The 12,105-nt window shown below is 35.2% G+C and overlaps 1 protein-coding gene across 3 annotated transcripts in view; it reads left to right on the forward strand.

The window, feature by feature from the left end:
* Positions 1 to 2,226: 2,226 nt before the first annotated feature.
* LOC129253431 (uncharacterized) overlaps positions 2,227 to 12,105 on the forward strand; it is a 243,879-nt gene continuing 234,000 nt past the window's right edge. For 2 of the 3 annotated variants that reach the window (XM_054891798.1, XM_054891799.1), the window contains exon 1: positions 2,227 to 2,246. The gene's annotated coding sequence lies outside the window, so the exon portion shown is untranslated. The remainder of the gene's footprint in view (positions 2,247 to 12,105) is intronic. The other variant, XM_054891800.1, reaches the window with a different exon arrangement.

The raw sequence follows: 12,105 nt of genomic DNA on the forward strand, positions 1-12,105 counted from the left end.
TATTTAATTTGAATTTAAAAATTTAACTTAAATTGGAAATGCCGTTTATATGTATTTTATTATTAGGTGTGGAACTAAGTTCTTGCTGTTATTTTTTTATGAAAATACGACTTTATTCTGCAAAAAAATGGTTACAAGTGAATCATTGAAAGTATTGCCTATCGCTGGCTACTAGTTTTTCCTATCTTTCTGGTAGATCTCGTACACCGTCGCGGTAAAACTGTTCATCTTTTGAGGCTATCAACGGATCAAGCCATTTTTTGATGTCTTCATATGAATGGAACTGCTGGTCAGCTAGACCATGTGCCATCGATCGGCAGGTGATAATCGGGCGGCGCAATATCTGAAGAATATGGTGGGTGGGGTAGGATTTCATTTCAGTGTTTCCAGGAAGGTTTTAATGGGTTTGGCAACATGAGACCGAGCGTTGTCATGCTGTAGAATCACTTTTTCATGCTTCTCCGCGTATTGCGGCCGTTTCTCGCGCAGTGCTCGGCTCAATCGGCTCAATCGCATCAATTGAAGTCGATACCGATCCCCGGTGATCCCCAGGTTTCGCTTGGTTTTAACAGTTCATAATAAATAACATCAATTTGGTCCCACAAAATACATAGCATAACTTTCGCAGCGCCGAGGCGACGACGTAGAGGCAGGACCGGGCAGTTTCCATGACTTTTTTTTTTTTGGATTGCTGCAATGAATCCATTTTTCATCACCCGTCACGATGCAATGAAAAAAACCCTTCCTTTTTAGCCGCTGGAACAGTTGTTCACAGGCGAAAAAACGACGTTCAACATCCCGTGGTTTTAATTCATAAGTCCCCTGTTTCTCAATCATTCCCAAAGCATGCAATCGCTTGGAAATGGATTGGCGGGTAACTCTTAATACTGAAGCATGCTCTTCTTGCGTTTGACACGGATACTCATTGAGCAATGCTTCCAATTCGGCGTCTTCGAAGGTTTTTGACCTTCCTTCACGCGGACGGTTGTCAACATTAAAATCACCGTCTTTGAAGCGACAGAACCAATCTCGGTACATTGTTTTGCTTAAAGCAGGATCTCCATAAACTTTTTGTAGCTCTCGATGCGCTTCAGCCGCCATTTTTTTTTCGAATGAAAGAGGAAAATCAACACTTTCCGCAAATAAGATTATTCAACACAAAATCAGACATTTTCACGAAACCAAGAGTATATAAAACCAAAACAAAATCACTAACGTGTCGAAGCAGTTTGCTTATGTCTAAGCTTGGTTTATGACGTTTAGGTTATGTTAGAATCGACTAGTGCACACTGCTGGCGGCATCTACTCACACTTAGTTGCGCACCTAATATTATTATTGTTATGAAGAGATTTAGCACTGCGACCGGAAAAGTCAATTATGCCTCCTTCATAGATTCAGCGTATTACTCTGGGACCAACTAACTCAACCAATTTTGGTATTTGTCCAATTTTAGTGAATATACGTACATAATAATTCACCCAAGAAAAATGAGTCCCAACTCACTTCACTTACATCACATGTACGCACTTCACTTTTCCACGCTATTTCAACTGTTCTCCAGAATCCACTAACTGCATCAAAATCCATCTCTGAGAAACAATTTGGTGTGACGATACTTATATATACTTATACGAATTCAACGTCTTTTTATTTATTTGAAATGACTTTAATTTCTTCCACATTCAGTGGAATTCGTTTAACCACTTGGCGTAAGTAAATATCAATTGAAAAAACGTAATCTCACAATAAAGATAAGGGCTCAGTTATCACGAAATACCAAATAACATCAACCTGCCTGCTTCCCTCAAAACAAAGCCCAGTTTGAAAATTTCTCATTAGCCTTATGACTTATAAAATCACTGTTCACATGAAAATGAATTAACATTTTTGTGCTGGAACTCTAATTTAAATAGCCTTTTCGTTATATTGGCGATTTTACGCGCCACTCTCATCACTTCCAACAAGGCTGATTAGTCAGCGAAAAGCTGGTTTCTTTCGAAAGCTCAAACAACAAATGGCAACACGGACACACACACCTGCACCTCATCCAACCGGTTGCGTAATAAAACCAAGTATGTAATTTTTTAGTAATAAATTAAATAAATAAAGAATGACAATGGCGAGACGAGACGATATTTCACTGAGTGCATTTGTGGCGACAAAAGCTACAATCGCGTTGGAAGAGCAACTGTAGTGGGGCAGAAGGAGCGAGCGGCGTGTAGACGAAGGAACCAGCTAGTCACGGGTTAGACATAAACAATAGCGGGGATGCATCAAGGCGTTGGTTAAAATGAGCGGTAGATCGGATTTTTTACAATTTTTTTTCAATTTTTTGTTTTTTGTTTTAGCTCCCACGTTTGTGTGGGTGCCGATGAGACACTATTTTGTGCTAAAATGGCAATGAGTGGGAAAAACGTGTTGCAGCAGATATGGGGTCTTACAGATATTTGAAAAGAAATTTGTAAATTAATTTTGTAAATGCATGTGAGCAACTTCAGAGTTTAATTACCCACGTGCAGCGTGCGCGGAGTTTGCAAATACAAAAGACTTTGGCAACGAACGCGGAATTTCTTTGTGAGCGCTAAGTATTGGTATTTTTATTTGAATTAATATGTGCAACACTGTGTTTGCATGTATGTTTGTGCAACAGCATTAAATGATTCATTCAATGCCACATTACGTAGCGCTGCGGGCATATTTTTAGTTATTGTTGTTTATTTCGACGAAGGAGAGACAGACTGAACTGTTTCAGTAATAAAATGCGCTGCAAAAAAAAAACAAAAATTAAAAAGTCACAAAAACAAAAATTAAAAAGTCACAAAAACAAAAATAAAAAAGCGCTGTAAAATACTAGTAAACTACAGCAAGTACTGCCTAACAACAACAACATATTGGAGGCGTAATAATGCAACAGCCACAAAATGAAACGTGCAATACTACCTTCGAATAAGCGAAAGTGTCTTAAATAACCAGCGAAGCGTTAAGAATAATAGATTTGCCAATGGCCGCAAGTGATAAAGGTACCACAGACGCACATACCAACAACATCACCATGCACGAGAGCAAGAAAAGTGCACACAGTGCAGTGCTGCGCAGCGCAGACAATGTGGCAAGCACTTTTACTTCGGTGAGCCATAAAAATTGCAAGTGAAAAAACCCCTGCAGCAAATTTATGTGCGCTGCCACACCAACAGTAACAGTAACAGCAACAGCAACAACAGCAGTAGCAGTAGTAACACCACCAGCACCAGTAGTCTGACAACAGTGCTGCGAACAGCTGCTGCATGAACAGCTCATCGCTGTAGGGTGTGCAAAAACAACATACAAGCAAAAGGAAAGCATTAAAAAAACTGGTGTATTTGCTGCGTAGAATGGATGATTGATGCTGATGCACAACATGACAGTGGCAGAAAAAGTGACGGCACAGCTATGCTGCACATTCACCTTGCCACCTTGCTGCACTTGTTCGGCTCATTTATTTGTATGTATGCATATATTATATTTATGTGTGTATGTGTGTGTTTGTAAGCTGCTGACCAACTTTTCAAATACTCTGCATTCTTTCGGCTGTTGCTAACTTGCAAGAGATGCTAAGTAAATAAGCAAAAAAAAAAACTGATTGTGGCGTGCAACAAAAGGGATTCCATCTATCTTAGCAAAAAATTAAGAAATTTAGTAATTCCATGTATATTTTCTTTAAAACTGGAAAATAAATATTAAAAATAATAATTTCCTGTACCCCTTTGAATTGGGTGCAGTTTTCGGAATTCTTCATCTACAGTGTGACATCTTTGCACTGCGCGGCTCAATAACAGGCGTCACCTCTGATTACCGCTTAGCTCTCCCGCTCTTCACTCTTGGGAGTCGAGTGCCGACTGCCGACTGCCGCCTGCCGTATTTTGTATGCCCACATCAACTGCTTCTTGGCATCGACAACTGTGCGATAACCTCGGAACAGTGCAGTGCTGTTGTTCTCAAGCCACGTATATGTATGTACATACATATGCATTTAAGCTACATACTAGAAGTTACATCCACATTACATGAAAGTATTCATGCGCATGCGTTACATTGTTTTTGTTGTTGCGTGCAACATGTGCAGCACAGCTGTGCAGCTGTTGCTTCTCCATCAAGCAAAGCTAAAATATTGGAGTTGTTTATGATGTTGCTGCAACGGTTGTTTTTGTTGTACGCTTTTTTTCGTTGTCAGTGGTTTTTGGTGCTGTTGCCGTATTTTTGTGTGTGTTTTGTTTTGGTTTTGTTTCCCCTCTATGACGTTGTTTCTTGCGTCTGTTGCATTTTGCATTACATAATCTCTGTGTGGCACATTTTTTCGCGCACTTTGTTTTACGTTTTATTTCTAGTAATCTTTTTGTACATTGTACCTTGTTCTTTCGTTGTGTTAGATACAACAACATTTTCCGTTGTTTGTTTGAAGCAGCTTTGCCTTGTTTATGTTTAGGTTGCTTTTTAGCTGGTTTTGTAGTGAATGCAATTTTACTTGTAAGCGAGAATTTTTTGCTCTGCAATGTTAATATATTTAAAAATTGCAATTTTTTTTTTGTTTTACTGCGTTCTGGACTCTCCTTTTTATTTTATTATAAATTTATCTTCGTTTTATATCATTTCATTTGATTTTATCTTATTTGATTTAACTTAATTTTGTTTTATTTTTATTCGTAATTTTTATCTACGTGAACGTATTTTAATTCGTTTTATATTATAAATATGTTTTTATCTCATTTTGTTTCTTTTTACTTTTTATTTCATTTAGTTTATTTGTATATTTTTCAATTTTATTTACTTTAATTTTATTTACTTTTTTTATTTTATTATTCATTTATTTTAATTTTATTCCATTTATGTAAGTTATTTATTAATTTTTGAATTTTATTTACTTTAATTTTATTTTATATTTTTTCATTATATAATTTTTTATTTTTATTTTACTTAAATATTGTATTGTATTTAATTTACTAGCTTATTTCGGTCTATTTTTTATTTGTTTATTTTTTGAATCCTGTTTATTATTTTTAATGTAATCTGATTTAATTATATTTGACCGTATTTAATTTAAGTGAATTTTATTTATTTCTCTTTATTTTATTTGATTTCTTTTTACTTTTTTCATTTTTATTTTTTTTATGTGTTTACTTATTTTTTATTAAAATCTTTTTTGTTCAATATGCTTTTATTATCCCGGCCGGCGGCTGCCGTATCCGAATGGGTTAGGGCCTGACTACCATTCGGAAGTGCGGAGGAAACTCCTAAATGACGGAACAAGTTTTTTCTAATTGTGGCCGTCCCTCGGCAGGCAGTGGCAACCTTCTATTTATGTTCCTGCAAAAGCTTCTAATAACAAATCATTTGCTCTTCGGAGTCAGCTCAAAGCTGTAGGTCTCCCCAATTGTGGAAAAAACATCAAGACGCATACCACAAATGGGAGGAGAAGCTCGGCCGAACACCCAAAAAGGGTGTAAGCGATAAGCCGGCGCTTATTTCTGCTATATAACGCCAACAGAAAATTACCAAAAATTTATAAGGTATCCTCTAAGCTTTAACTAAACATATCCGAGGGGATTTTTTCAAAATTTGTTATTCTAATAATATTTTATCATAAACAAATGGTATGAAACATGCACCGGGCAGTTGTTTCGTAAAAAGCGGGCCAGACATGATCGATCATCGACTTGGGGTTAGGGTTAACTTATAGCAACAGCTTTCAAGGAGCTTTCTAACAGAAACTTTATTATACGGCAAGGCTGAGAAATCACATCAGTTACTACTGAAACTTTTGTTTTCGCAAGTAAAATATTTTGAAAATTTAACAAAAAAAAAAAAAAATAGTCCAAAATTTTCGTTCTAGTGCTACTTTGTATTCTATTTTAATTTTCTCATAATTGATCTGTTTTGCTAACTTTTAATTCCTTTTATTGTTTCAGGTAAGCAAGTTGCATATTACCCAAGTGGATATATACACAAAAACTGATAATCGAGTAAGTCGTTCTGAGTAATTAAGTTGGTTATCTTGTATATATATGTACTTAACTTTTTTGCTTAGTTTAATTTAATATATTATATTTGGTTTAGTTATATTATATTTGACATTTTTCAAATAAATTAAATTAAATTTTAATTTTAATTTATTTACTTGATTTTTTATTTAATTTTTTATTTTGTTTATTAATATTTTATTTTACCATAGTACTTTTTATTTAACTATATTTTATTTTTAATTTAATTTAATTTTAACTATTAGGAGGTTGAATTAGTTTTAAAGGTGACACACAGATGGCGCTATTTATCACTTTATCGCGTTGGCAATACTGAATATATATTCATGACAAAGCCTCATCCCTAGGCTTTATTTATCAGTATCTGTCATTTCGCTGAAGTATAAACAACGCAGTGTTTTCGTGCTCCGAGTATGTCAACTTTCGTGCCGTCGAAACGCAATTTGCGGGAAGCTTTGCTTTTCTGCTTCAATTTGAAAAAAAAATACAGCCCAAGCCCGTGAATTGCTACAGGAGGCCTACCCAGACCATACTCCGTCGATTTCAACATGTGAGTACTGGTTTCGACGATTCAAAAGTGGTGATTTTCACACCGAAGACAAGGAGCGTCTTGGCCAGCCCAAAAAGTTCGAGGATGCGGAATTGGGGGAATTGGTAAACGAGGACTCGTGCCAAACCCAAGAAGAGCTTGCTGAATCATTGGGCGTTGATAAATCAACCGTTTGCAAGCGTCTAAAAGCGATGGGAATGATCCAAAAGCAAGGACATTGGGTCCCGTACGAGTTGAAGCTGCGCGACATCGAACGGCGATTTTTTACGTGCGAATTGCTGATCGAGCGACAAAATCGGAAGGGTTTTTTGCATCGGGTGGTGACTGGCGACGAAAAATGGATCCACTACGATAACCCAAAACGCAAAAAATCATGGGGTTTGCCCGGCCACGCATCAACGTCGACGGCCAAGCAGAATATTCACGGCAAGAAAATCATGCTCTGCATTTGGTGGGATCAGGTCGGCGTCGTATATTTTGAGCTGCTCCAACCGGGCGAAACAATCACGGGGGATCGTTACCGACTGCAATTGATGCGTTTAAGCCGGGCATTGAAAGAAAAACGGCCGGAAACGGTAAAAGGGCACGACAAGGTTATTTTGCAACATGACAACGCTCGGCCGCATGTTGCTCAACCTGTCAAAAAATACCTTGGAACGCTTGGCTGGGAAGTGTTACCCCACCCGCCGTATAGTCCAGACATAGCTCCCTCCGATTATCATTTGTTCCGGCATATGAGCGGTTCTCCTCGTACGAGGCTACCAAAATATGGGTTGAGTCATGGATAGCCAAGCAGCGGCCAGAATTTTGGAGAAACGGCATCCGGAAATTGCCCGAAAGATGGGCGAAAGTTGTAGCTAGAGATGGCCAATACTTCGAATAAAATATTTTGTACCGTTTTTTCACAATAAAGCCCCAAATCTTCGAAAAAGACCTTTAAAACTAATTCAACCTCCCAATATTTTATTATATTTTTTTTTTGTTTATTTTATTTTATTTTATTATAGTTCACCTTACCTAATATAATTAATTTTATTCTACTTATTTCAGTTGATTTTATTTTCTTACATTTGATTTTATTTTAATTCATTATTTTTGTTTACCTTATTGTTTTTAATTTAATTTAATTATATTTTCTTTTTCCTCTGTAATATAATTTGGTTTTATTTTATTTTTACTTCATTTTATTTATTTTCTTATCTGTTAATTATTTTTTATTTAATTTTAATTTAATTTAATTTTCTTTTATTTTACCTCTCACATTTTATTTGTTTATGTTTAATTTTATATTTTGAATTTAATATCTTTTTATTTAATTTTTTTCATTTTGGTTGATTTTTTTTATTTCATTTCGTTTTGTTTTATTTTATAATTTTTTTTTTGTTTTGTTTTTTTTTTTATTACTGTTCCATTTTATTTATTCTGTTTGCACTGAAGGCCCTAGTGCCAGTGTACTAATTAAGTTAGGATTATATTGTATATATCTCTTGTAAATAATATAATTTAATTATAATTTATTCTGTTCGATGAAACTGGCAAATGTCAGAACAGAAAATAGCCATCAACAGAAAAAATCCATTTTTGCTACTTAAGCTAGTCAGCGAAGCCTCTGAACCGCGATTTACTATTCATCATGGTACGCAATATCGCCATCAAAACAGGCCAGTTGTTAATTTTATCTCAATATAGTTGAAAAAAAAAGTTTGATTAGATTTGCCCAATTTCTTTTTATCTAAGAAAAAATCCCAATATTTAATTAAATTGGTAACATACATACATATATACAATTGTATATCAATACCGATATTCAAGTACACCAAATTTCATCAATTTGCCGCCGTCCGATAGTAATCTAAGAAGATACAGTAAAAAAATAAAAATATTTTATGAATGGTTTGCATGCAACGAGCTAATCAAAACTCAAACCAAAATTGTGATGTAAAACAGATAAACTGTATCAGTAGAAAAGAAAACATAACAAACGAACAAATACACTGGCTTATTTGGCTGCCTTTCACGATGAGGCTCAATGATGATAAGCACCGCAATATTTCTTACCTTTTTTTTTAGTTTTGTTTATAACCACAAAATTGTAGCAAGAAAGATTAAAAAACGAAAATACTCGTACACGCCAACCGCAGCGTAGACTTTAATCAAACAGCAGTAAACGCAAAAGAAAATTGTAATAATGTAAATAAACAAATAAAGGGGCATTCAAACGGAAGTTAAAAGCAAAGAAACTCAACTCTGCTGCTTCGATTAAATTAAGTAGTAAAAATGTATACAATCAAGAAATTCTAAAATTACTAGGTCACTCAGACAAATTTATCTACGGCGATTAAACAAGCAAGATAAAAGAGCTCAATATGAGAAAAAGTAATGAAGAGAGAAGCATTAACAGCTTTCATAATAAAAATGTATTAGATAGACAGCAGGAGTAGTTGAGAAATAAACGCATTAGTACTTCTACTGAAGAAGCTTCAAATATCTATTGGGCAGATATTCTTTTAGAAAGCAGTCAATTTGTAACGAACTTTTCATAAGAAAAGAAATATTTGTAGATGTTTATCAGGCAGAGAGCAGGTTTAATAAATTAAAAATATTGTATAGTCTTTTTTATCATAAATGCGATACAAAAATATTTATAAGTGCACAGAAATGGAGACAGAAAAATCCCTTTTTATAGCGAAAAGCAAGATTTACTTTCACTTCTTAGCAAATAAGGATACGCTTGAACAATTCTTAAGGGCCTCCACCATAAAAGTTTTGGATCGTCCAAATGACTCAGTGATAAATTTGTACAATTTTTCTCTGTTTAATAACAAAAAACAAATTTAATGTAGTCAAATAACTACAAATTGTTATAAAAACACGCAATCAGTTGGTGTCCAATAAAGCGTAATGGGTTAATGGAAAAATTAATGTTGGAAACAAAATTCTCAGCCAAAACATTTCAAAATAAATTAAGTTTTTCCAATCGAAACCACCAAGAATGCAGAAAAGGAAGAATATCATTTGAAATACAACAAAATAAGAAAAAATTGAAATAAAATTTTTGCAATTTTTTTGTTAATTTCACATATCAGCAGATGTAATACTTTCGAATCTGAATTCCAGTTCTAAAATCTAAATATTCTAATCTGGGGATCTGAATAACATTGGAGTCAGCTGTCAAACAGAGCACACGGGAAATTTTTTTTTGATTTTATAATCAAATATAAATCATTTGAACACGTTCAGAGTTCTATTTCACAATACCAGCGCGGGGTTTTTTTAGGTACGTTAACAAAAACCCAACTAACTCTCATTACAACAGCGGTCGCCCTTGGCACGCAATGGCAAACTTCCGAGTATATTTCTGCCACGAAAAAGGTCCTCATAAAAAATATTTACCGTTCGGAGTCGGTTTGAGACTTTAGGTCACTGCATTTGAACATTTGAAACAACATCAAGACGCGCACCACAAATAGGAGGAAGGGCTCGGCCAAACACCCAAAAAGGGTGTACATTCTGCTCATTATATATTATATTAGGGCGTGTCGATTTAAAAATCGCTCATTGCTCCGTGAAAATCGTATTCTAGGGATCAAAATAAGAAACTTTGCCGAAGGAACCATACCTCTAAAACGAATTCTGATGTCCCCCAATTTGGGTCGAACTTTTGGGTAGGGGCAAATTTTGAAAAATCCCACTTTGACCCATTTAGAGTGCTCCAATCGAGTCCAAATGTATGACCGACCCCCACTAACTTTGGACGGCTGATCCACCCATGCCAGCGGCACATTTCCTGGAACTCCCCTGGGGGGTTCCCCATACAATCATTTCAAAATATCACCATTTTTGGCCTTTACATGAAAAAATCAGCTAAATGGCTATGTTTTTTCTTTATTTTTATTTATTTATAATAATATCTATTTTTTCTCTTAAGAAATTTATTTAGTCAGAATATATGTAAATGAAAAAATTAATTTAAATGAGTTATAGAAAAGAAACTAAAAAGTTCGACCCAAATTGGGGGACATCAGAACTCGTTTTAGAGGTATGGTTCCTTCGGCAAAGTTTCTTATTTTGATCCCTAGAATATGATTTTCACAGAGCAATGGGCGATTTTTTTGCCTCCCCACAAATTGACCCGGTCTAATATATACCTATATATATATTATATACTAAAAAAATTTGTATTACAAACAATTAAATAAAAAATTTATAAGAAAAAACAGTTTTTGTTTCTAGAAAAGTATGCTAAAAAAATTTTACATGCCGCCTGATAGTTTACAGGCATTCTTTATCTCCAAACTCTTTCCTAATTTCTGTCCATTAAAACTAACATATAAAGTCACTAAAGTTACTAAAGTTTAAAGGTTTGTATGAAGTTATTCCTGAACAAAGATTATCTATTGAGTTCTGAAGGTTATGAGTAACAGAATTGCAGCTCAGTTGATGTATACAGTGAAACCTCTCTTAGACGTACACTCACCGTCGGTCAACTTTTGGCCACCCAAGAGAGGTATCTGCTCAAGAGAGGGTAATTTGTTTCGATATCTAAGATTTGGTACAGAAAAAAATGTCCGAAGTGTTCGCTTAATAAAGGCATCCGTTATGAGAGGTTACACTGCACTTTCATGCCTTGCCCTTTCGTATGACTTTGCACCTGACAGTTGTGATTTTGTAAACACAGTGATAGTTTTGCTCAAATAAACACCAGTGGCATTGATGAACTTCCGCTTTCTAAGACCCAGACGGTCAGACAACTTAGCAAGATAAGCAAATGGTTCTTAGTACAATTAACACTTATAGAATTTTCACGCTAGTGGCCACTCGGTCGTTCGGTCGTACGGTTAACGGCCAATGGAAAATACCACGTTATCAATATGTAGTAGGCACCAAGAGCAACAAAAAGAAATAAAATATTTTTAAATAGGTATATCAAAAAAGAAAAAAAGCCTTGAAAAGCGGTATTTGAAGCAACTCAAATGCTTTGTCTGTAATGTTTTTCCTGCACGCGCAAATGCTTCGAAACTTATTGAAGAGTTCATTAAAGAAAATAAAACGTATATAAATTAATCAAGCGATATGAAATGATTTAAAAATGTATAAAGAAGGCATTACATATGTACAAGAAAGGCATGCGAGAAGCACCGCACGTCACTCAGTCTTGTCAGTCAGTCAGCGAAGTCAGCCCTAGTCAACCAAGCAAACAATGCAGCAGCTGGAGCGGCTACACGCTCGAAGCCACAAAAGTCAGTCACACAAAAGCTGATTGCAGAAAAGTAAACAAACTAATTAAAAATGACACTGACAGTTGACAATTGCCGTTATGTGCATAGTACGGTACAAAATAAGAACAAGCGCTGAGAGAGAAAAGTGTGGAAAAATGAAGAAGTAAAAATAAAGGCAATGACAAGAAATGAACTTTGAGTGAAATGGCGGAGCAAGTGAGGCAGATGATTTCAGGAGTCACTTAAGCGGGGTAAAGCACAACAAAACTTACGCATATATGCATGTATATGAGCACATGCACTACTTACTAAGATGTACAA

This window comes from Anastrepha obliqua, chromosome 1 (assembly GCF_027943255.1).
Source record: "Anastrepha obliqua isolate idAnaObli1 chromosome 1, idAnaObli1_1.0, whole genome shotgun sequence".
Lineage (NCBI taxonomy): Eukaryota > Metazoa > Arthropoda > Insecta > Diptera > Tephritidae > Anastrepha > Anastrepha obliqua.